The sequence below is a fragment of the Pan troglodytes genome, chromosome 6 (assembly GCF_028858775.2).
Source record: "Pan troglodytes isolate AG18354 chromosome 6, NHGRI_mPanTro3-v2.0_pri, whole genome shotgun sequence".
Classification (NCBI taxonomy): domain Eukaryota; kingdom Metazoa; phylum Chordata; class Mammalia; order Primates; family Hominidae; genus Pan; species Pan troglodytes.
This window is the reverse complement of record NC_072404.2, coordinates 67,625,393-67,652,579: the sequence shown is the minus strand read 5'-3', so window position 1 is coordinate 67,652,579 and position 27,187 is coordinate 67,625,393. Positions and strand designations below refer to the sequence as shown.

At 38.7% G+C, this 27,187-nt stretch overlaps 2 pseudogenes; both read right to left on the bottom strand.

Moving 5' to 3' along the window:
• Positions 1–647: 647 nt before the first annotated feature.
• Positions 648–1,384, bottom strand: LOC129144486 (vomeronasal type-1 receptor 94-like; annotated as a pseudogene).
• A 2,490-nt stretch (positions 1,385–3,874) lies between these two features.
• LOC134810613 (serine/threonine-protein kinase A-Raf-like) lies at positions 3,875–7,547 on the bottom strand (annotated as a pseudogene).
• Positions 7,548–27,187: the final 19,640 nt, after the last annotated feature.

Sequence of the window (27,187 nt, the reverse complement as noted above, 5' to 3'; positions counted from 1 at the left end):
ATCGCTTGAACCCGGGAGGCGGAGGTTGCAGTGAGCCAAGACTCCAGCCTGGGTGACAGAGCAAGATTCCGTCACCAAATTAAAAAAAGAAAAAGCAATAAAGAAAGATATCCAACACCATAAGTCAAACTGCATAACACCAAAGAGAATGAAGAAACTTCAAAGCCATGAGAGAGAGAGAGAATCTACACATGTGAGAGTGAAATCTCCACAGCCCAGGCAGAGCCAGAAAACTGAGAAGGAAATATTAAGAGTGCTGAAAAATTATTGTTCAACCTATAACTGAATACATAGCTAGTATATATTTAATAAATAAGGGTAAACTAAATAACCTTCAGAAGTAAAACACACACACACACAAAGAGAAATTTTATCTACCAACAGGAGCATCTTAAGTGTACACTTCAAGAAGATAGAAAAGTTGTCTTATATAAAACTTAAGGGATCAAAATTAAATATAAGAAACTTGTGGACACAGGGGACTATGACAGTGGACTTTAAAGAAACCACCAAGTTCTTGGCAGCATAGTTTTCAAAAGTATTTAGATGAAATAAAAGTGTAATAAAATAATATATAAAATCACCTGCTTCTTGAATTATTTGATGTCCAAATCTGTTTTTCAGATAATTATTGTCATACTTTATTATCATCTATGATATTTATATAACACATTATGCAAAATTTTGATTATTCTATTATCAGAACTAATTAGCATAAAAGGGCTAACAGATAGAAATTGCCCATAAGCATCTGGACACCCATGATGAATGAGTCATAAGCCCATAACAGGGTTGAGGAGGATGAGATGATGAGGCCCACCCAATACATGACCACAAAGCGACTCACCAGCATGGGAATGGTCTAGGTGGCCCTTTTCTCTGGGGAGGCTTTCGCAGACAGGTTGGTGTTGGGAAGGTACTGGGGTTGTCTCTGATGCCTGGACAAAAGAATTACCATGTATGCCCTTGAGAGCAACATGACTGCTACAAAGAAGACATCTGCAAGTAGTGGCAGCATGAAAGACAGACTCCTGATGATGTAGCTTATGTAAGAAAGTGAACAGTATTTACTGATACTTGGCACATTGCTATCGGTCACATTAGAAGAGGCCACAGTGGAGGAGGGCAGGTTACTACTGAGAAAGAAACTGAGAACCCCAAGAAGTGAAAGATGCAATGTGTGAATTTCTGTTTAATTCTTGCCAACCAGGAGGTGCCGGGGGTAATGGTGACAGCCTGGAGCTCACTCCGGAGGCAGGTGGTGCAGATGGAGAGCCCTCATCCCTCTATGCATGTAGAAGAATACCTTACACTTGAAGTCATTCTGAAAATACTGTGACTCAAAGAGGTCCAGAGATGCCAAGAAGCTCACAGTGAGGAGCATCACTAAGTGGACAAGGGCCAGGTGACAGGTGATGAGGTCAGTGGGCTTAGGCCTGCAGTCCAGAGGGAGTGTGCAGATACAGAAGAAAAGGAGGAAGGTGTTGGCTGTGAGTCCAATACCAGCTTGGAAAAAAAGGGCAATTTTTAATAGTGTCATAAGTGGACTATGGTCGTCTTAATGGTGAAGAGGAATCATATTTTATATATCTGAAAAAGCAATAGATATCCTATCATCAGTATTATTTATTGCACGGTCAAAATTATTACCAATATTATCATTTTAATTTTACCCATTTATCCTGATTAACCTGGACTATCTTTAAATAAATTCTTTAAAATGTAGCCTAAGCATTTTATCTTACAACAAGTAAGTTATACGTATCTGAAACTTCCATACATCCACAATCACACCCATGTAGGGTGCACATTATCTATACTCATAGAGTACTTGTGGCTCACTCATCAGAAAGCATTTCCTTCCCTTCTGAATTCCTCAAATCACTGAACATTCTCAGATCAAAACTTTTTTTCTTCTTAAAAGCTTTTCAACTTCTAAGAATGTATACATATTTCAATGCTCAAAGATGAAAAAATGTCCACTAAAAATTTTATCCTCAGAAAAACTATCAATTAAAAATAAATAAAAAATAAAGACATTTCAGGTAAATAAAAGCTGAGGCAATTTTTTGATAGCAGACAGATCATTTGAGAAAGAATAGAAATAAGTTTTCAGGCTGAATGCAAGTAATCCCAGACAATTTTAATGCCCCCAAAAGACAAAGAGGACTAGTAAATGTAACAAATATTTAAGGCAATATAAGAAATATTTTTTCTCATATTATCTGATTGTCAAAAGCAACTGTGTAATATTGTTTGTAATGGGATCTTCAGTGCTATAACATAAAGAAATTTAATTTATTTGCCAATTACAGCACAGAGAAAGTGGGTTCAAGAAAAGATATATTGGGCTAAGAAAATCTTTCCAGATAATAACTTGTATCTACAAAGATTTAAAAAAATACATCAGAAAAAGCGAAGGATTACAATAACATAATGAATAATAAGAAGTTTAACAAAACAAACCTGTAAATACACAAGTGCTCTTTTTTCTTATTTCAGCTTATTTTAAAAAATAAAATTATGTAAGCAGATAACTACAAACTGTTGTGTTTGTAACATATGTAGATTTAAACATTAGTACCCAAACTAGGAGGGAAAGACAGAATAAAGTTGTACAGGAGTAACGTTTTCAGAAAATGAATATAAGGTTAAAATGTGAAGCTCCAATACCTACCTACATACATATATATGGTGTAATTATCAAATTAATGTAATTAGCAGGTACTATATTATGTGTATCTGCTAGTGCCCTGGTCTTGGACTTCTCAGCCTCTGTAACTGTGAGAAGTAAGTTTAGACTCTATATAAATTACCTGTTCTAAAGTATTTTATTACAGAAATAGGGATAGCCTAAGACAACATTCGTGAACATCCATGCTGTGCACTAAATCACTGGAACTTGTTTATTTTATATCTAAAAGTTTTGATCACCGTGTCTTCATTTCTGCCACCCACCACCCCCTAGCAACCACTGTGGACTCTCTGTTCCTATGACTTTGACTTTTTTGGCTTCATATATGAGTGAAATCAAACAGTATTTGTCATTCTGTGTCTAGCTTATTTCATTTAACCTAATGTCCTCTAGGTTCATTCGTTTTGTAGCAAATGGCAGAATTCTCTTTTTTATGGCTGAATAATATTCCATTATATAAATATTCCATAATTTCTTTATCCATTCATCTATTAATGGATACCTAGATTGTTTGCATGTCTCTGTCATTGTAAATAATTCTGCCATGAATACAGAAGGGCAGATGTCTCTTTTAGATACTAATTTTATTCTCTTTGGTTATATATCTGGAAGTGAAATTGCTGAATAATATGGCAATTCTATTTTAATTATTTGAGAAAGCTTCACAATGTTTCTGTAATGTTTGTACCAATATTTCTGTATTTTTAAGTGTATGTTGTACTCTGTTGGGAGCCAATTTTTATAGACCTGTTGGTTAATTTGTTTTACATCTTATATAAGCTTCCATTTGGACAATATTTTCAAGGATGTTTTAAAATAACTAACAGCCTTGTGTGAAGTGAGTAGTGTCTCTTTTTAGAGCAGAGGTCAAATACATACATAAATAATTTAATAAAATTATGTTTTCCCCAGAGGCAAAGGTTGGGAAGGTTTTATTTGAAACACTTTATTTTTTTTTCAGCAAAATTCTCTGTATTTTAATGAAGTAAGACAGTAGTCCTTGAATGGAGGAGAGGACAAAAAGGGAACCCCCAAAATACATGATGTGTTGAGAACCCCAAAGTCCAGTGGAAGTCACATCAGGCACAAATCCCATAGAGGTTCTGAGTGAAATCCCTGCTACAAATTTTAGCCATGAGAGATGAAGGAGTTCCCCCAATTTAGAGGTATCTTCTAAGCCAAAAAATAAAATGATGGAGGGGGACAGGGGCTCAATCTTTAAGAGTTTTCCAATTTTGGAGGAACTGGGAAAGCACATCGGGACCCCCTCATCTAACAGGGTGGGGGATATGAGATCCTGATGCAACTTCGGGACAGAGATAAAACATTGATTCGTTGGTGGGCAGGGCTCCTTGGCATGGTGGGCTAAGATTGGCTCCCTAGTGGCTGGGAGTAAGGTCAGGCTCAAGACAGCCTGTGTTGAGTAGTCAGGAAGGAAACTCATCAGCTTGGGTTTGATAAAAGGACGATTTAGAGGTATTCCCCTCCATCTTGGGGAGCGACCCTTGCAGCAGAAAAATTGTGGCCAGAGTCTGGGGCAAAAGGAGCCACTCCTTTTGCTGGAACATGAGGCAGTCAGACAGCAGGCACCACATGGCTTCGGGCAGTTGCTGGAGATTTTTCTGAGGTCCAGGGATGAAGAGTCACAGCCCACCATAAAGATAATCTGGTCACAGCTGCCAATGTGGCTGTAAGGCAGTGAGCCAGTCGTGAGATTTTAGAGCACAGCCACACTGGCATAGACGTCCGACTGGAAGCTGAAGGGGTTCAGGTCAGCTGCGATCCATAAAACAGAACCCGAAGGCTTCTCCAAGGGCTGGGCCCTGCTTCACTCTGTCTTCACTGTGGCCAGACGAGAGTCACTCATCTTTGTGTTGAAAAATGTTATTAGACTTGAGATCGCCTTGGATGATATTCTTGGCATGGAGGTAGTTCACACCCTGGGCAGTCTGCTGGGCCATGTCAATTAGCTGGACTATATAATATAATATATAATGCAACATAATATAATATCATATAATAAATATAATGTAACATTATATCATATTATATAATATATTGTGATATAATATATGTCAGACATAATATATAATAATGTCATAATATATTGTGATATATCATGTATTATATATACGATATATATCATAATACATTGTGATATCATAATATAATACATGATATATAATCGTATATAATATATGGTATAATACATTGTGATATCATAACATAAAATTTTGTTTTTTTGTATATGTTTTATGAAATAACAAATTATATATATGACACTGTATCTGACAAAATTTTATTATATTACATGATATTACATAATATATTGTGATATTATAACATATAAAATTTTGTCAGATAATCTTATAAGAAAACTGAGTTAAATTTTGTAACAACATTAACATATAAACTTAATAGAACCTAAGAAAATTATCTGCTCTTGTGTAAATGACCATTTTTTCGATAACTCTGAAGGCCAGCTATGGGTGTGAAAGGGGTCTGCTACTTACTTTATGAGACATTGACCTCCAAATCTTTGCTGTTATTAACCAGTGCCCTTGCAAGATAAGAGAATATTTTACTCTAAGAAAGCATTTTCATAGATACCATAATAGGAATTTTGCTCATGTTAGTTAATAACTTATTATAACTTTTTTGGTTATTAATAGTTTGTCATTAAAATATACTTCTACAGATAACCCATTGCACAGGTGTTTTGATTCATCCTTTAGCCACAGGTCAAATTTTAAAATGTTTATTCGTCAAATTTTATTTATTTTAGATAAAAGAGTCCTTGTATCTACCATGTGCTGTAAGATCTGTACGTTGTTAGAAAGACAAATTCTCAGAGAAAACTCATGTCTATTTTGAAATTCTCAAACCAAGTTCAGGTCTATTTTTTTCAAAATCTAGATTTTACATAATGTTTCTAGGTGTTTCCTTTCAATAAAAATCCAAACTAAAAGAAATAAAAAATGTATAGGTAATTCCCATGCGTATCAATATTGTTAAGTGGGGTGCTTTTATTTTTACGAAAGGGATTGTTTATATGGATGTATTGATGTGTCAAACAGGTACAGTTAAGATTGTACCTTTTTTTCTCAGCGTCTCAATCTGTCACTCAGGGTGGAGTGTAGTGGTGCAATCACAGCTCACTGCAGCCTTGACCTCCCAGGCTCGAGCGATCCTCCCACGTCAGCATCCCAAATAGCTGGGACTACAAGTGTGCACCATCATGCCCAACTAATTTTTAAAAAATGTTTGTAGAGATGATGTCTCACTACGTTGCCCCAGTGAGGTCTTGTTATGTTGCTCAGGCTGGTCTCAAACTCGTGAGCTCTGGCTTCCCAAAGGGATGGAATTACAAATGCAAGCCACTATGCCTGGCCAAGATTGGTCCTTTCAATGAGCTCACATCTTATTTAAAAAAAGGAAAACTAATTAAAAGATAAAGTCTGAGTAACAAATGGGTTCACGTTAATGATTATTAACTTGGGTACTTCTATTCTTAAAAGAAAAATTGTTTATATATGTGTACTGATGTTTAAAAATGTACAGTTAAGAGTAAACCTTTCTTTTTTTTTTTTTTTTTGAGACAGTCTCACTGTCACCCAGGCTTGTGTGTAGCTGCCCAATCACATCTCACTTAAAGCCTCACCCTGCCAGACTCAAGGGATCCTGCTATGTCAGCATCCCAAGTAGCTAGGAATACAGGCATGCACCATCATGCCTCATTTTTTTTTTTTTTGTATTTTTAGTAGCCATGTGGTCTCACTATGTTGCCCAGGCTGCTCTTAAATTCCGACACTCAAGTGAGCCTCCTGTCTTGTCATTCCAAAAGGATGGAATTACACAGGCTTAAGCCATTGTGCTCAGCCAAGATTTTACCTTCAATTAGCACACATCTTATTTCAGAAAAAAATAATAATAAAGTCTGGGAAGAAAATGCATTGAAGTATGGATAAAACAAACTTGGCACAGGTTGTTGAGCCTGGATAACAGTTGTATTATACTGTTTTATTTTGTATATGTTTTAAATTTTCTGTAATAAAACATGTATACAAATACAAAGTTGATCTTCAGTGTTAGCTCTTAAGACCTTAGTGACTTTGAGGAGCAAAAAGAGAGAAAGTGGGGTTGCTTGGAACAGCTCTAGTCTGCAGCTCCCAGCAAGACCAATGCAGAAAGCGGGTGATTTCTGCATTTCCAACTGAGGTATCCAGTTCATCTCATTAGGACTGGTTAGGCAGTGGATGCAGCCCACGGAGGGCGAGCAGAAGCAGGCTGGGGCATCACCTCACCCGGGAAGTGCAAGGAGCCAGGGAACTCCCTCCTCCAGCCAAGGGAAGTGGTGAGACACTGTGCTATCCGGTCCAAATGCTATGCTTTTCCCACAGTTTTTGCAATCCACAGAGCAGGAGATTCCCTTGTGTGCCTATACAAACAGGGGCCTGGGTTTCAAGCACAAAACTGGGCAGCTGTTTGGGCAGACACCGAGATAGCTGCAGGAATTTTTTCTTCATACTCCAGTAGCACCTGGAACCCCAGCGAGACAGAACTGTTCACTCCCCTGGAAAGAGGACTGAATCCAGGGCGCCAAGTGGTCTCGATAAGCGGGTCCCACTCCCATGGAGGCCACCAAGCTAAGAACCACGGGCTCGAAATTCTCACTGCCAGCACAGCAGTCTGAAGTCAACCTGGGATGATTGAGCTTGGTGAGGGAAGGGGTGTCCACCATTACTGAGGCTTCAGTAGTCAGTTTTTCTCTGACAGTGCTAAAGAGGCTGGAAAGTTTGGACTGAGCAGAACTCAACAGAGTGCAGCAAAGCGGTTGTGGCCGGACTGCCATTGTAGATTCCTCCTCACTGGGCAGGGAATCTCTGAAAGAAAGGCAGCAGCCCCAGTCAGGGGGTTATAGATAAAACTCCCACCTCCCTGGGACAGAGCACTTGGGGGAAGGGGCAGCTGTGGGCACAGCCTCAGTGGACTTAAACATTTCTGCTTGCTGGCTCTGAAGAGAGCAGCAGATCCTGAAAAGGAGGATTCTCCCAGCACAGCGCTCGAGCTCTTAGACTGCCTCCTCAAGTGGGTCCCGGATCCCCATGCCTCCTGACTGGGAGAGACCTCCCAGCAGGAGTCAACAGACACCACATAGAGGAGAGCCCCAGCTGGCATCAGGCCAGTGCCCCCTCTGGGACGAAGCTTCCAGAAGAAGGAGCAGGCAGCAATCTTTGCTGTTCTGCAGCCTCTGCTGGTGACACCCAGGCAAACAGGGTCTGGAGTGGACCTCCAGCAAACTGCAGCAGACCTGCAGAAGAGGGGCCTGACTGTTAGAAGAAAAACTCACAAACAGAAAGCAACAACATCAAAATCAACAAAAAGGACCCCCACGCAAAAACCCAAGCCAAAGGTCATCAGCCTCAAAGATCAAAGGTAACTAAATCCACAAAATGAGGAAAAACCAGTGTAACAGTACTGAAAATTCCAAAAACCAGGATGCCTCTTCTCCTCTAAATGATCACAACTCCTCTCCAGCAAGGGCACAAAACTGAAAGGAGAATGAGTTTGATGAATTGACAGAAGTAGGCTTCAGAAGCTGGGTAATAACAAAACTCTTCTGAGCTAAGAGACTATGTTCTAACCCAATGCAAGGAAGCTAGGAACCTTGATAAGAGGCTACAGGAACTGCTGTAATAACCAACAGTTATTATAGAGTCACCAGCTTAGAGAATAACATAAATGACCAGATGGAGCTGAAAAACACAGCATGAAAACTTTGTGAAGCATACACAAGTATCAATAGCCAAATTGATCAAGTGGAAGAAAGGATATCAGAGATTGAAGATCAACTTACTGAAATAAGGTAGGGAGACAAGATTAGAGAAAAAAGAATGAAAAGGAACAAAGCCTCCAAGAAATATAGGACTATGTGAAAAGACCAAACGTACAATTGATTGGTGTACCTGACATTGATGGGGAGAATGGAACCAAGTTGGAAAACACACTTCAGGACGTTATGCAGGAGAACTTCCCCAACCTAGCAAGACAGGCCAACATTCAAATTCAGGAAATACAGAGAACACCACTAAGATACTCCTCGAGAAGAGCAACCCCAAGACACATAATCATCAGATTATCCAAGGTTGAAACAAAGGAAAAAAAGTTAAGGGCAGCCAGAGAGAAAGATCAGATTACCTGCAAAGAGAAGCCTGTCAGACTAACAGTGGATCTCTCTGCAGAAACCCTACAAGCCAGAAGAGAGTGGGGGCCAATATTCAACATTCTTAAAGAAAATAATTTTCAACCCAGAATTTCATATCCAGCCTAACTAAGCTTAATTAGTGAAGAAGAAATAAAATCCTTTCCAGACAAGCAAATGCTGAGGGATTTTGTCACCACCGGGCCTGCCTTATGAGAGCTTCTGAAGGAAGCACTAAATATGGAAAGGAAAAAACTGGTACCAGCCACGGCAAAAACACACCAAAATATAAAGACCAGCAACACTATGAGGAACTGCATCAACTAATGTGTGAAATAACCAGCTAGCATCATGATGCCAGGATCAAATTCACGCATAACAATATTAACTTTAAATGTAAATGGGTGAAATGCCCCCAATTAAAAGACATGGACTGGCAAATTGGACAAAGAGTCAAGACTCATCACTGTGCTGTATTCAGGAGACCCATTTTATATCCAAAGACACACATAGGCTCAAAATAAAGGGATGGAAGAATATTTACCAACCAAATGGAACACACACAAAAAAGCAGGGGTTGCAATCCTAGTCTCTGATAAAACAGACTTTAAACCAACAAAGACCAAAAAAGACAAAGAAGGGCATTATGTGGTGGTAAAGGGATCAACGCAACAAGAAGAACTAACTATCCTAAATATATATGCACCCAATACAGGAGCACCCAGATTCATAAAACAAGTTCTTAGAGACCTACACAGAGAATTAGACTCCCACACAATAATAGTAGGAGACTTTAACACCCCACTGTCAATATTAGACAGAGCAATGAGACAGAAAACTAACAAGGATATTCAAGACTTGAACTCAGCTCTGGACCAAGCAGACCAAATAGACATCTATATAACTCCCCACCCCAAATCAACAGAATATACATATTTCTCAGCACCACATAGCACTTATTCTAAAATTGACCACATAATTGGAAGTAAAACATTCCTCAGCAAATGCAAAAAGAATGAAATCATAACAAACAGTCTCTCAGACCACAGTGCAATCAAATTAGAACTCAGGATTAAGAAACTCACTCAAAACTACAAAACTACATGGAAACTGAACAATCTGCTCCTGAATGACGACTGGGTAAATAAAAAAAATTAAGGCAGAGATAAAGAAGTTCTTTGAAACCAAAGAGAACAAAGACACAATGTGCCAAAATCTCTAGGACCTAGCTAAAGCAGTGTTAAGAGGGAAATTTATAGCACTAAATGCTCACATCAGAAAGCAGGAAAGATCTAAAATCAATACCCTAATATCACAATTAGAAGCATTAGAGAAGCAAGAGCAAACAAATTCAAAAGCTAGCAAAAGATAAGAAATAACTGAGATCAGAGCAGAACTAAAGGAGATAGAGACATGAAAAAAGCCTTAAAAAAATCAATGAATCCAGGAGCTGGTTTTTTGAAAAGATTAACAAAATAGGTAGACCACTAGCTAGACTAATAAAAAGGAAAAGAGAGAAGAATCAAAGAGACACAATAAAAAGTGATAAATGGGATATCAACACTGATCCCACAGAAATATGAACTACCATCAGAGAATACTATAAATATTTTTACGAAAATAAGCTAGCAAATCTAGAAGAAATGGATAAATTCCTGGACACATACATCCTCCCGAGACTAAACCCGGAAGAAGTTGAATCTCTAAATAGACTAATAACAAGTTCTGAAATTGAGGGAGTAATTAATAGCCTACCAACCAAAAAAAAAAAAGCCCAGGCAGGACCAGACCAATTCAGAGTCGAATTCTACCAGAGGTACAAAGAGGAGCTAGTACCATTCCTTCTGAAACTATTCCAAACAACAGAAAAAGAAGGACTCCTCCCTAACTCATTTTATCAAGCCAGTGTCATCCTGATTCCAAAACCTGGCAGAGACACAACAAACAAAGAAAATTTCAGGCCAATATCCCTGATGAACATTGATGCAAAAATCCTCAATAAAATACTGGCAGACCAAATCCAGTGGCACATTAAAAAGCTTATCCACCACGATCAAGTCAGCTTCATTCCTGAGATGCAAGGCTGGTTTAACATATGCAAATCAATAAATGTAATCCATCACATTAACAGAACCAACCACAAAAACCACATGATTATCTCAATAAATGCAGAAAAGGCCTTCAATAAAATTCAACACCCCTTCATGCTAAAAACCCTGAATAAACTAGGTATTGAGGGAACATACTTCAAAATAATGAGAGCTATTTATGACAAACGCATAGCCAATATCATACTGAATGGGCAAAATAGCTGGAAGCATTCCCTTTGAAAACTGGCACAAGACAAGGAAGCCCTCTTTCACCACTCCTATTCAACACAGTATTGGAAGTTCTGGCCAGGGCAATGAGGGAAGAGAAAGAAATAAAGGGTATTCGAATAAGAAGAGAGGAAGTCAAATTGTCTGTTTGCGGGCGACAAGATTGTATATTTAGAAAACCCCATTGTCTCAGCCCAAAAACTCCTTGGGCTGATAACCAACTTCAACAAAGTCTCAGGATATGAAATCAATGTGCAAAAATCACAAGCATTCCTACACACCAATAATAGACAAGCAGAGGTCCAAATAATGAATGAAATCCCATTTACAATTGCTACAAAGAGAATAAAACACCTAGGAATACAATTCACAAGGGACATGAAGGACCTCTTCGGGGAGAACTACAAACCACTGCTCAAGGAAATAAGAGAGGACACAAACAAATGGAAAAACTATTCCATGCTTATGGATAAGAAGAATCAATATCGTGAAAATGACCACACTGCCCAAAGTAATTCATAGATTTAATGCTATTCCCATCACCCTGACACTTTTGATATCCTTCCTCTAGCAAGGCTGCATTGGGGTTGCCACCCTGATTCCTCTGTAAGAAAAAAAAAAGCTAGCGGGTGAGGTAGGACTCAGGGGCCACGGACAGGACAGGGCACCCAGGCTGGCCTCCCCCAGGACCCTCTAAGGCCCCTGTAGGCAGGAGGGCTCAGTGGAGTTCCAGGACCCACTTCAAGGATGGTGCCTGTAGCCCCTCCCTGGACCTCCAAGAAGGGCCAACTCCCTCTGCAACCTGCACCCACACAACTCCCTCTACAAACTGCACTCACCCAACTCCCTCTGCAACCTGCACCCACTGATCTCTTAGAGGTGAGCATCCATCCATCTTTGTGCACATGGCTTTCCACTTTAACTCCGCTGGATAGTCTCCTTGGCAGAAACACCCAGGGAATCCTGGGCCTGTGCCGGATGTTCTGTAAGTACCAAGGAAAGAGGGGTTTGAAAACTCAAGAATATAATTAATATTATTTTCTGCACTTTAATATCTCAGGGTTACTTTCCCTCCAAAATGTGTAAAAACAAATATTGAGATTTCTGTCCTTTCTATTATGTTAATTATGTCATCATACAAACCTTTCATTTTCCTGAAATTTATTTTTATACCAATCATTAAATTTTTGTTCTCTTCATTCAAAATGTTACCTGTTTTAGAGACAAAATGTTGAACGTTATATGCTTCACAAATTATATGTTTCACAATAGGAAGCAGCATTTTATTTATGTGATGACTAATGTAATTAATAAGTTTATTAAACAAGTAAATAACTGAAGTAAACTTAGTTTGTATTACTTATATGAATTATTTTAATTTTATCTTTGATCTTAAAAAATTTTTAACTAGGGATGCAATTCAAAATTTACAGATATTTTAACTCAGAACTTCGAACATAATATCCATTGATTTGTGAATTCTATGAAGATGCCAAATATGGGTTAAAAATCTCTTGTTGCTTTGTAGTTGATTCACATTTTATATTTCAATGATTTTAAATCATTTTGGTGGTAAGCTTTTTAGTTATTATGATGTTTTTAGATATTTTTTTGTACTTTCCTTGGTTGATGTTTTATTAGTTCTTTAAAATGTTTAAGCATGCCATATTTTCTCTATTTTGTTCAAAAAATCATTAGACAAGGCCAGGCGTGGTGGTTCACATTTGTAATCCTAGCGCTTTCGGAGGCCAAAGCGGGTGGATCACCTGATGTCAGGAATTCAAGACCAGACTGGCCAACATGGTGAAACCCGTCTCTACTAAAAATACAAAAATGAGCTGGGCTGTGGTGGCCGGCGCCTGTAGTCCCAGCTACTCAGGAGGCTGAGGCAGGAGAATCGCTTGAACCCGGGAGGCGGACGTTGCAGTGAGCCGAGATCGTGCCACTGCACTCCAGCCTGGGCGACAGAGTGAGACTCCACCTCAAAAACCAAACCAAACCAAAACCAAACAACAACAACAACAAACCATTAGACATAGCACTCTTATTTCATTTTTAACTTATTCTGACTTGCATATTTTCCACTCATTTTTCTCCTTGTCCTGACATCTATGTTTTTTTTTGTTTGTTTGACGGAGTCTCCCTCTGTTGCCCAGCTTGAGTGCAGTGGCGCCATGTTGGCTCACTGCAACCTCCACCTCCCAGGTTCAAGCAATTCTCCTGCCTCAGCCTCCCAAGTAGCTGGGATTACAGGCACATGCCACCGCGCCCAGCTAACTTTTTGTGTTTGTAGTAGAGATGGGATTTCATCGTGTTAGCCAGGATGGTCTCGATCTCCTGACCTCGTGATCTGCTTGCCTCGGCCTTCCAAAGTGCTGGGATTACAGGCGTGAGCCACCGCACCTGGCATTGTTAGCTCATTCTTTTTTCTTATACTTTAGCTCCTATTTTTTACTTTGCTCATATCCCTTATATTTATCTAAATATTTTAACTATGTATGTATATATTTTTTATTTTTGTATTTTTATAGAAATTAGGTTATGCTATGTTGACCAGGCTAGCCTAAAACTCCTGGCCTCAAGTGATTCTACTGCCTTGGCCTCCCAAAATGCTGGGATTATAGGCAAGCGCCACCATGCCTAGCTTACATATTTTCTGTACGTCTGCTCGGAATTCCTTGAAGTCTACTGGTACAAGTGTTTTATGATTGTTGTTATTTTTGAACAAAATTAATTTTTGTGTCCTTTATTTTGCATATTTAAAAAAATTACGTTGTGTGATTATACTTGACAAGCCTGAACTGATAAGATTTTCAGTTTTTTGGGTTGAGGGTTTTTTCCTCAAAAAAAAAAATTGTCTTGGAATTTTTGTTTTCTTCTCTACATGAATCTGAAAACATTTAAATTAACTTATTAAATTTTTCTCTATAAAAACTCCGGGTCAATTCAAACCCCAACATATCAGTACAGTTGGCCTTCCTTGCCAAATCAGCCAAGGCACGGACTGACTAGCTTCCCTTTTTATCTCACTTTGACTGCAGGCTTCATATTCTATCTCATTTTTCTTAGATTTGCAGAACCTTGAGGCTTTTGGCTTTAGTTAGGCTAGTCAGGTTCATCTCCCTTACTTTGATTCTAGTGTGGCACCACATCTACCCCTGAGAGCTGTAAAAACCCAAGAAATGATGCCCCTATTATTATCAACCTATTGTAGGAAGCCTCACCCTGCCAGATGGACTGTCTCATCCTCCCTTCTTTCTGCTGCCTGTGCTTCTTTCTTTGTTTTATTTTTTTGAGATGGAGTCTCACTCTATTGCCCAGGCTGGAGTGTATTTGCACTATCTCGGCTCACCGCAACCTCCACTTCCCGGGTTCAAGCGATTCTCCTGCCTCAGCCTCCTGAGTAGCTGGGATTACAGGCACCCACCACCACGCCTGGCTATATATATTTTTTTTTTTTGTATTTTCAGGGGCAGACAGGGTTTCATCATGTTGCCCAGGCTGGTTTCGACCTCCTGAACTCAAGTAATCTGCCCACCTCAGCCTCCCAAAGTGCTTGGATTACAGGTGTGAGCCACCATGCCCAGCCCCTTTATTTTTACTTTAGCACTTAGAACTAAACTCTGCAGTTAAGCACTTGCTGCATTGTCTAGGCTTTGTGGTGTTTTTTTTCAATGGAACTATTTTTAGAACATGTAACTTTTCAGGATATTCCCAGAATCCCAGATAGCCACATTTACCTTTGGAGGAATTGCTTATCAGAATAATGAACACAATTATCTTTAGAAAAACCATATGTCCCCAAGGAAAGTTCTAATTTTTTGGAGTATGTATTGTGCAACATTTTTAGTAGAATGTAGTTATGACAATGTTGCCATATGTTTCAAATATAAAATACTTTCTGTTATGTATAACATAAGGATTTTATGTGATCATCTTGCCTTTTTGCTGGGGAGAATGCACCTGTGTCTTGTTAGAATTGTTGATACTATTTTAATTGCTAATAAGAAAATTAATGATACCAAATCTTAGTCATTCTCAACAGTACTACTCTTTTTTATCTTAATTTCCACTTTTATCACATGCAATAGAAACGTTTTTAGAAAAGTGTTTGTTTTCTAGGTAAATAAATTATCTTTATTATGCGTTGTTAATTTTTAAAACCATAAAGTAAGACATACCAATATGTCCTCTATTATATTTTACTGGAATGTGTGAAAGATTTATAGATGCCCTGTAGGAGAGGTTAAGCAGATTTTTCTATTCCTAGATTTCTGGAGGCTTTATTGTTAATGAGTAATGGATTTTGTCAAATGCTTTTGTGTGTCTACTGAAATAATTATGGTTTTGTCCTCTATTCTATTAATATGGTATATTACATTGACTGATATTTGCATTAGTGAGATAATTCCACTTGGTCATTTTATCTAACATTTTATGTGTTGCTGAATTCAGTTTTCTAGAGTTTTTAAAGACTTCTAGGCTGGGTGCGGGGGCCCGTGCCTGTAATCTCAGCACCTTGGGAGGCCAAGGCAGGCGGATCACCTGAGGTCAGGAGTTTGAGACCAGCCTGGCCAACATGGTGAAACCCCGTCTCTACTAAAAAAAATACCAAACATTAGCCGGGCATAGTAACGGGTGCCTGTAATCCCAGCTACTCAGGAGGCTGACAGGAGAATCACTTGAACCCAGGAGGCAGAGGGTACAGTGAGCTGAGATGGGGCCATGGCACTGCAGCCTAGGCAGCAAGAGCAAAACTCCATCTCAAAAAAAAAAAAAATTCTGGGTCTATACTTGTGAAGAATAATGGTCTCTCATTTTTTTTTTTTTATGCTTTCATGTGGTTTCATTTACTGGGTAATACCGGCCTCAACAAATGAATTGTTTTCTTTTCCCTTTTACATTTTGCAAGTGTTTGTGTAGAATTGGCATTAATTATTCATTAAATATTTAGTAGAATTTACCAGTGAAGCTATCTGAGCCTTTTTTTCTGGGAAGGAATCTTGTCAATATCTTTACCTGTTATAAGTATATTAATATATTCTCTTTCTTCTTGGATTAATTTTGACAATTTGTGCTTTTCTGCAAATTTGTTTCTAATATCTAGTACTTCATGCCTCTAGATTTTCGTGGAGGTTAAGATGTAAGAATAAAAAGAATTGTTGAGAGAATACAGCTTTGGGTAATTCATGAATGATCCAATGTCTGATGATCTTCTTTTGTAAGATGGGGAAGATTATTCTTCATGCAGTACTTAAAATTCATATTTATATTATAAAACAAATATAATATTCTATCTAAAGTGAGCTAAGAAGATATGTTAGTTAACTTTGTGTTTAATCCGGATGGAAGTCTGAGTCTACCTTCTCTCTTCCATGAATATGTAGTCAAGTCAAGGCACAAACATAATCTGAATAAGGACAAACACAAAATGACGGTAAATGAAGAAGGGTATGACAGATTAAAATGTGATGAAACAGCCCTGAACACGTACATAGAATTCACGATGTGTTATGCGCTATTCCAAGGCATTTGCACAGACAGTTTAAATAATACCTGTAAGACTAAAATAAACAACACAAACATTCATGTAAATGAGAAATTGAAACATTAAAAATAATATTAGGTGACATTAAACTGTCAAAAAATAAACTTTTTTTATATACAACAAATAAGTAAACATAAAGAGTGTTCATTAACATTTAAGACAGTTTGATTAGTTATTATATGAACAAATGGATAGCATTATTAACTAGTATAAAGAGTATACATATTATTTTCAAATTCCATAGAAAAATATTTAAAATTTTAAAATTTTGGATGCAAAATTATGTCAGTAACTTCATGAAAGTAGACATTCAATAGGTCATATTTTTTAGACATTGTGAAATGACATCTGAAACTGTGAATTAGAGTGTAACCCATAAACAATATCCAGCCACAGACAAGTTAAAGACCAAGTTGAATAACTATTAACTGTATAATAACTACATAACATTTTCAGAGGGCTCTTCTTTCACCACCTCAAGAAAACCCTTTACATGCTCAAATTGCCTGCTTGACTTTGCTGCAGGATTTACAACACATATTTTAACCTTTCCCAGGCCTTTCTCAGTCCCTCAAAGATGTAAACCTTACCATGTATTTGAAATGTTAACATCCAGGTAATTAGCAAAACAGCATTGCAGCTGAAATCAAATTGAAAAAAAAAAATTGAAGGTTTTTAGACTCACCCTCAAAATTTTATTTCTCGGTTAGTACCTCTAGCTTAGGCAAGAAACATTTATAATGATGAATTTATTTGTTTTCTATCATTTGTATGACTCTCGGACTTTTGGAGTACACATTTGGAACCTTTTCTACCCCATAGAAATTTTTTGTTCTTCTGTTTTACCGACCATTGCTTTCCATCTTCTGACTGGCCTTTGTGGGTTGATGGTAAACTGAGAAGTTGAGGCACTAGAATATGTGGCCTGAAAATGTAGATTGCACCCCATTTGCAGGAAGCTGTTTTTAATAGGTGTTTTAATCATGGAAAAGCTACACTTTTCGTGCTCTCTTTGGAGCTTTAGTTAAAGCCATGCATGACTTCTTGGATTTGGTCTCACACATGTTTATTTGTGTTGGTTTTGAGTCACTAGTTCAGGTACGCCTTTAATTTAAAATTTTGGTTCATATTTAGAGTGTGACAGAAATGTTTTGTTTTGTTTTTTTCATTTAACCTTCTCTCCTGACATAAATAAAACCATATACTGTGGTTTGGAAGATAGAAAACATTTACTAAAAATTTCCGAAGACAAACAGCTTTAAATAGTAATTACCCTAGACCTCCAGTAAACAGAAATGTCCCACCTCCAAAATTTCATCTTGATGTAAACTTTAGAAAGAAAAAAACAAGTAATGTTTGCTATTTACTTGGCTAAAATTTAATTTTAAAAAATTTAAGAGCTCTACAGTCAAAAGTCGACTTATAACTGATATTCAGGCTATTTATGTATATATTAATTTGAGGCCTGTGAGTTTTTTTATATAAGCTTCTCAGTCAACTCAATTCCTCTTTCCCTAAACTCATGCTAACTATGTGTGCTCCCTCTGTCTCTTCTCTTGCTGACATGATTTTTGCCAAGGATAATGTAAAACTTTACTGGCTTTTTGGAAACCTAAATCTTCTCAAACGGCCTTTTCTAGAATTAACTCTTCTGTTTACTTCTATCTATCTCATCTTCCTTTTGCGACCTTTTGGTACCATGTGAGAGAACCTAAAGGAAACTTCTAGCAGCCTTGGACCCCTTGAAGAACACAGATAAAGCACCACAGGCTTCTCCGTCTTTGGCAGGGTACCTCTATTTTTCCTCATGGAGCCCCAAGAGTTGTGGGTGGACAGGTTGCTCTCAGGTCTGAAGCTCTACTCTTTTACAATGAACTCCTGCATCTCTAGGGCTTTTAGATACATACATGTGTAAGCTCTATTTTGTGTTTACATGTATGTATATGTCTATCTACGTGTTTGTATATTATCTACATGATATCAAATTAACTTAAATGAGGCTGAGGTGGGTGGATCACCTGAGGTCAGGAGTTCGAGAGCAGCCTAGCCAACATCGTGAAACCCCGTCTCTACTGAAAATACAAAAATTGCCCAGGTGTGGTGGTGGGAACCTGTAATCCCAGCTGCTCAGGAGGCTGAGGCAGGCAAGTCGCTTGAACCCGGGAGGTGGAGGTTGCAGTGAGCAGAGATAGTGCCACTGCACTCCATCCTGGATGACAGCGTGAGACTCCATCTCAAATTTATATATATAATCCGGGAGACGGAGGTTGCAGTGAGCCGAGATGGCGCACTGCACTCCATTCTGGGCGACAGAGTGAGAGTCTGTCTCTAAAAATAAAAAAAATAAAGTAAAAAAGAGAGATAAACTAAGTGGATATAAAAATTTGGAGAAAGAGAAGAGAAAAAGAGTTATAAAAGGTTTGTAGAAATCTTATCTTGTATGGTCAAAGTTGATTGAGATTAGATACACCTATTTATAAAGTTTTCTTAAAGGTTTATTTCACAAAAACAAAAGATATTTAGATCTGTAAGTAAATACATCCTGTTCCACGTTAAAAGATGTTTCCTGCTGGGCGCAGTGGCTCACGGCTATAATCCCAGCACTTTGAGAGGCCAAAGCAGGCAGATCACTTAAGGTCAGCAGTTCAAAACCAGCCTGGCAAACATGGTGAAACCCCATCTCTACTAAAAATACGAAAAATTAGTTGGGCATGGTGGCACTCGCCTGTAATCCCAGCTACTCGGGAGGCTGAGGTAGGAGAATCACTTCAGCCCAAGAGGTGGAGGTTGCAGTGAGCCGAGATTGCACCACTGCACTCGAGCCTGGGCAACAGAGCAAGACTCCATCTCAAAAAAAAAAAAAAAAGATGTTTCCATTTAAGATCCTACGTTTCTAAAAAATCATAAAATATGTACTCATAAATTGTTAGTATATGACTAATAGTTAAAATTGCTTACTTCTTAGAATTTCACTATGAGTTAAAATTACTAAGAATTAAAATTCTGGTTAAGATATAACTAAAACTATTGTTAAGAAGAGAAACAATTCTACATAGCGTGTACAAAGAAAATAAGATGTGTTTCTTGGTGGAAAAATTTATTTTAAAAAGGAGACATGAGGATGTGATTTTTTCTTAAAGGGCAATTTTGGTGAGTTTAGAGTTTATTTAAAGGTTGCATAAAATTGAAAGAATAAAAGCCAAAGAAAATGAGATAAACTCGACAGGGCACAGTGGCTCATGCCTGTAATCCTAGCATTTTGGGAGGCAGAGGCAGGTGGATCATGAGGCCAGGAGTTTGAGACCAGCCTGGCCACTATGGTAAAACCCCTTTTCTACTAAAAAAAAAAAAAAATTAGCCGGGCGTGGTGGCACACGCCTGTAGCCCCAGCTACTCAGGAGGCTGAAGCAGAAGAATCGCTTGAATCCGGGAAGCAGAGGTTGCAGTGAGCTGAGATGGTGCACTGCACTCCATTCTGGACGACAGAGTGAGACTCTGTCTCAAAAAATAAAAAAGAGAGATAAACTAAATGGATATAAAAAGTTGGAGAAAGAGAATAAAAAAAGAGAAAAGAGTTAAAAGAGTTATAAAAGGTTTATAGAAGTCCTATCTTGTATTGTCAAAGTTGATTGAGATTAGATACACCTATCTGTAAGGTTTTTCTTAAAATTAGTTTTAATACTAACCATACAAAAATACAATCATAAAATTTGAGTTTTTCTTTTAAACGAGATTTCTATGAAGAAACAGATACCCTGCAAACCTGTTGGAAGGAACCATATTAGGTTTTCTTGGCCACTACCTGTGCTGCTAAGTTGAAGGGCAATGTCTTTTAGGATATTTGGTCACCCCTCTATTTATACACAGCTCCGAAGAAACCCAACACTGGACAAATTCTCTCAAACTTTTCCCCAAGCTTGGCCACCAATCTGTTTTAGATGAAGACTCCATTTGGAGGAAATCTGCTAATTATCTGCCTGGCTTTCAGGAGAACAGCTTTATGCATTTTACTGGAAAAATGCTTTTGCCTTGGTGAGTTGTTCCCATGAACACATGACTTAAAATATTTTTATAACCTTGGAAAAAATTACAGATGACACTGTTGTATTCATTGTAGCTCAACAAAAATGCTACTGATTCACTGGCTAAGCTTGTACTAGACAATCATATTGCTTTAGGTTATATGCTAGCTGAGGAAAGAGGTGTATGCATAGTGGCAAATACTTCTTTATCATATATATATAAATATTCCCTATGAAGTAGAAATTCCTCTAGAAAAAAATAAGTTACCAACTGTCACAAGTTCTCCACCCTGCACAAGAGTGTAACTGGCGTTTTCATGAATGTTTGTAATTCATGTGTTAATCTGTAACACTTTCTTGTAGAAATGTATTTATTTTTATGCAGGCATAAAGAGAGAGACATTTTCTCTATTTCTTTTCCAAGGTAGCATTCCCAAAACCAAGTCCTGCGACTCTGTCTGAAATCATGCTAAAACAGAACAGACCTCAGAATCTTACTACGCTCACTCTGCAAAATAAAAGCAGTACATGAGAATTTTTAACCAATGGAATATGATTTTTTTCTGAAATCTACCTATTTTTCTCTTAGAAAACATTTGTGTTTTTTATCTTTCAAGCTCTAATGATGAAATACAGCATATGGTTAATGAAAGGCGGAAGTTGAAATAAGTGAACAAATATATTCAAGGTGATGAACACCTGGGGAGGTGGTGCTGACTGGAACACAGACATTTTTTTTTTTCATTATTATACTTTAAGTTCTAGGGTACATGTGCACAACATGAAGGTTTGTTACATAGGTATATATGTGCCATGTTGGTTTGCTGCACGCATCGACTCATCATTTACATTAGGTATTTCTCCTAATGCTATCCCTCCCCCAGCCCCCCACCCCCTGACAGGCCCCAGTGTGTGATGTTCCCTGCCCTGTGTCCCAGTGTTCTCATTGTTCAACTCCCACCTGTAAGTGAGAACATGTGGTGTTTGGTTTTCTGTCCTTGTGATAGTTTGCTGAGAATGATGGTTTCCAGCTTCATCCATGTCCCTGCAAAGGACATGAACTCACCCTTTTTTATGGCTGCCTATACTCCATGGTGTATATGTGCCACATTTTCTTTATCCAGTCTATCATTGATGGACATTTGGTCTGGTTTCAAGTCTTTGCTATTGTGAATAGTGCCACAATAAACATACGTGTGCATGTGTCTTTAGAGTAGCATGATTTATAATCCTTTGGGTGTATATCCAGTAATGGGATTGTTGGGTCAAATGGGATTTCTAGTTCTAGATCCTTGAGGAATCACCACACTGGAACACAGACATATTGGATTCATGTATCAATCACTTGATAGAATCTCCTCCCCACATCCTGCTCACTAAAGAACTTGATCACCACCCTCTCAGAAGACAATGCACTTGCCCCCTGTGTGTCTGATGTGTATTTGGCTTTGCAAGTTCATACACTACCTCAATAGGGTGGGTTTTACTTCTACTTTGGGATATTCTCCTTTCACAAGCGTGAGAGAAACAAGAGGGAAAGATGCATTGGCGCCTTTTCCCCTCAATACCAGCACCTGATTGGCTGACCACCAATATGTCTGCGAGGAATAAAAACTGGGGCTGAGGGAATATTTTTTTAAATGTTTAAGCAGTTAGCTTTTTAGAGGAATGGTATATCAGGAAACTGCTCTCAGCATAAGGACATCCAGCTGCTTCTCTGAGAGGCTCCACCCAATATCTCAGACTCTCCTCTGGAAGATGACAGAAAGACTGATATTTACTAGACACTCCAAGAGACATGGCTCTTGTGGGTATCTTGGGTCATCCCCAGACGGTTGTAGTATTCAGAACCAGGAAAAGACAGGACAGTGGCTGAGGACACATCACCCTGCAAAGGTTCCAAAAAGAAACCTTCACCCAGAGATATTCTGGTAAGGTGTGTGTGCCTAGGGAAAATTAGACGCGCGAAGACTTGTCACAGCAGAGTGTCAGGTGATTACCCTTTGCTTCCCTGTCATGTGAAATGTTCACAAACAGACACATATTTTTAGAAGAGCCATCCACCACGCCGTGAAACAAAAATAAACAATTAAAATGCTGTGTCTGTTTTAAAACTAAATAAAAGACTAATAGTTGATAATGTTGTGATTTGGAGAAGAACGGTTGGCATTTGGGAATGTGGGAAAGGAATTGGAAAGTTAGAATTTTCCACAGGGCCTAGAACAGTTAGGCTGGGAGAACAGTCATGGATTTGAGACCCTGCTTGCCATACATTTGAAAAATGCGAGGAAAACCAGGCCCTCTGTGGAGGGTTAAAATAATTGAATAGCAGGCACTTACACTGAAGTGGCCATGCTGCCCTGGGATTCTTCCTAAGGAAACCTAACTACATCAAAGGAATTTATTGTAAATTACTAACTTTGAGAAAAAAAAAATTAGGCTTAACCAACCACAAGCTGCCAATAAAGCTCTCATTACACGACCAAGACATTTCCACCTGATGGGTGCAAATGCAATATATAACTGTAACCAATCAGATATTGAATTTGGTTTTCTTTCTGATGCCCTTTACAAAAACCTTTTTTACAAGACCCTCCTTGGAGCCTCCAAAGAAACCATAACTTGGTGCTCTCTGATTCATAAATTGCTGTTTGTGCAAATAAACTCTATTAATCCGTTCCTGAATTGCTATGAAGAAACACCTCAAACTCGGTAATTGATTAGAAAAGATGTTTAATTGGCTCACGGTTCTACAGGCTGTACAGAAAGCAAAACACCAGCATCTACTTCTGGGGAGGCCTCAGGAAGCTTAAAATCATGGTGGAAGGGTAAGCAGGAGCTTGTAAAGCAGGCAACGGGGGTGCTATACACTTTTAAATGACAAGATCTCCTGAGAACTCACTCACTATTGGGAGGACAGTACCAGGAGGGATGGGGTTAAACTATTCAGAAGAAATCCGCACCCACAATCCGATCACCTCCCCCCAGGCTCCACCACCACCATTGGGGATTACATTTCGATGTGAGATTTGGGCGGGGAAACTCATCCAAACTCTCATCCAAACTCTATCACTGCTTAACATTCTAAAGCTGTCTCAATTTAGGCCGGGTCGGTGGCTCAAACCTATAATCCCAGCACTTTGGGAGGCCGAGGTGGGTGGATAACTTGAGGTCAGGAGTTTGAGACCAGCCTGGCCAACATGGTGAAACCCCGTCTCTACTGAAAATACAAATATTAGTCTGGCATGGTGGGGCACACCTGTAATCCCAGCTACTCAGGAGGCTGAGGCAGGAGAATCGCTTGAACCCGGGAGGCAGAGGTTGCAGTGAGCCGCAATCACACCACTGCACTCCAGCCTGGGTGACAGAGCGAGACCCTGTCTCAAAAAAAAAAAAAAAAAAAAAGAAAGAAAGAAAGAAAGAAAGAAAAGAAAAGAAAAAGAAACTTACATTTCCCAAGTCCCCATCTCATCTCTGTCACATTTGTTCACGTGATGACACCACTTGTAGCTAGCTATCCTAAGACCTCAGAGTGATTACAGAGAGCTCACTTCAATTTCTACCCCAAATTTCAAATGCGTCTGCTATATGTGTGTGTGTGTGTGTGTGTGTATGTATGTATATACATATATATATATATACGTACACACACATATATTTGGAATAGGCCTCATCTACCTCTCTAAGAAGGACACCATCATCATGTTTAATCTGTCTCCACATCTGCCACAGTGCTGACTGCCTGATCTGATGCTCTGGACTATTGCATTATTTTTCTCTCACCTCAATTAAGTGATCAGAATGTGGTATTTAAAACCTATAATTGGATCCTGTTTGTCAATTTTGGCTTTTGTTGCCATTGCTTTTGGTGTTTTAGACATGAAGGCTTTGCCAATGCCTATGTCCTGAATGGTAGCCAACCCAAATGTCCATCAATGATAGACTGGATAAAGAGAATGTGGCACATACACACCATGAAATACCATGCAGCCATAAAAAAGGATGAGTTCATGTTCTTTGCAGGGACATGGATGAAGAACGTGCAGGTTTGTTGCATAGGTATACCCGTGCCATGGTGGTTTGCTGCACCCATCAACCCGTCATCTACATTAGGTATTTCTCCTAATGCTATCCCTCCCCTAGCCCCCCACCCGCCTGACAGGCCCCAGTGTGTGATGTTCCCCTCCCTATGTCCATGCGTTCTTATTGTTCAACTCCCACTTATGAGTGAGAACATGCAATGTTTCGTTTTCTGTTCTTGTGTTAGTTTACTGAGAATCATGGTTTCCAACTTCATCCATGTCCCTGCAAAGGACATGAACTCATTCTTTTTTATGGCTGCATAGTATTCCATTGTGTATATATGCCACATTTTCTTCATCCAGTCTATCACTGATGGGCATTTGGGTTGGTTCCAAGTCTTTGCTATTGTGAACAGTGCCTCAATAAACATACATGTGCATGTGTCTTTATAGTAGAATGATTTATAATCCTTTGGGTATACACCCAGTAATGGGATTGCTGGGTCAAATGGTATTTCTAGTTCTAGATCCTTGAGGAATTGCCACATTGTCTTCCACAATGGTTGACCTAATTTACACTCCCACCAACAGTGTAAAAGCATTCCTATTTCTCCACGTCCTCTCCAGCATCTGCTGTTTCCTCACTTTTTAATGATCACCAGTCTAACTGGCATGAGATGGTATCTGATTGTGGTTTTGATTGCATTTATCTAATGGCCAGTAATGATGAGAAATTTTTCATATTTGTTGGCTGCATATATGACTTCTTTCAAGAAGTGTCTGTTCATATCCTTTGCCCACTTTTTGATGATAATTTTTTTTTTTTTTTGGAGACAGAGTCGTGCTCTCTCACCCAGGCTGGAGTGCAGTGGTGTGATCTCGGCTCACTGCAAACTCTGCTGCGCGGGTTTAAGTGATTCTCCTTCCTCAGCCACCCAAGCAGCTGGGATTACAGGCACACCACCACGCCCAGCTAATATTTTTTATCTTTAGTAGAGACAGGGTTTCACCATCTTGGCCAGGATGGTCTTGAGCTCCTGACCTTGTGATCCACCCACCTCGGCCTCCCAAAGTGCTGGGATTACAGGCATGAGCCACTGAGCCCAGCCAACATTCAGTAAATTTTTATAAATAATAATTTAAAATTCAGAAATTATGGCTTCCAATCACATTCCTATATCTTTTTTTGTTTGTTTGTTTGTTTGTTTGTTTGTTTTTGAGACAGAGTCTCACTTTGTCACCCAGGCTGGAGTGCAGTGGCATTATCTTGGCTCACTATAACCTCCGTCTCCCGGGTTGAAGTGATTCTTCTGCCTCAGCATCCCAAGTAGCTGGGACTACAGGTGTGCACCACCATGCCTGGCTAATTTTTGTATTTTTAGTACAGACAGGGTTTCACCATATTGGCCAGGCAGGTCTCAAACTCCTGACCTCTTGATCCACCTGCTTCGGCCTCCCAAAGTGCTGGGATTACAGGTGTGAGCCACTGCACCTGGCCAACCACATGCCTATATGATCTTTATCATAACTGGCATAATCTTCCTGTAGTCACCAAAAGGTTAAAAAAATGAAATAAAACTTTTGACAACAATAGTCACCAAATTATTTGTTTTAAGTTCTCTGAACAAATGATTACTAAATAAGTCATTTCACTGTGTTACTCAATAGTATATTGTTATCTTGATTAAAGAAAATAGTTTAACATTGGTGGCAGGATAACATTTCATTTATTGCACATCAGTGTCAAAACATTGAAAACCATTTAGTTTATTAATTAAAACTAAGTTCACACATAGTCTAAGTAAGGCATTCCAAAATCCACTATATTCTTCTTGGTGAAAATACAGTCACAAACACTGAATAAGCATTATTTTTTCTCTGATGTAATTATCTTAGATACTTCCTTTCTCCATTTTTAAAGACTAAGGTTAATTATTTAAGAAACATTGATTTAAAACACATTAAAAACCTCTCATGGAGGTGTTATCTTTACTTTTCTCTGGTATCTGTAATTTTTTTAAAAAATTATCACACTGAATGATATTCAAGACTTTAAACTTTTACTATAATACACTGGTATTTTAATAGACTGGCCAGCTTTTTTATCCTTCAAGGAGAGATGATTGGTAAAATTATTTATTTCAGAAATTCAGGATTTTTCACTCTTGCTTTAATAGAGAAGAATAACTTCCAGAACACCTCCCGCATGCAGACTTTAAGTAAACCACAAAGAGGATCTCTCCTTAAATTTGTTTTTTCTTTTTTTTTTTTTTTGAGACAGAGTTTCACTCCTGTTGCCCAGGCTGGAGTGCAGTGATGCAATCCCTGCTCACTGAAACTTCCGCCTCCTGGGTTCAAGCGATTCTCCTGACTCAGCCTC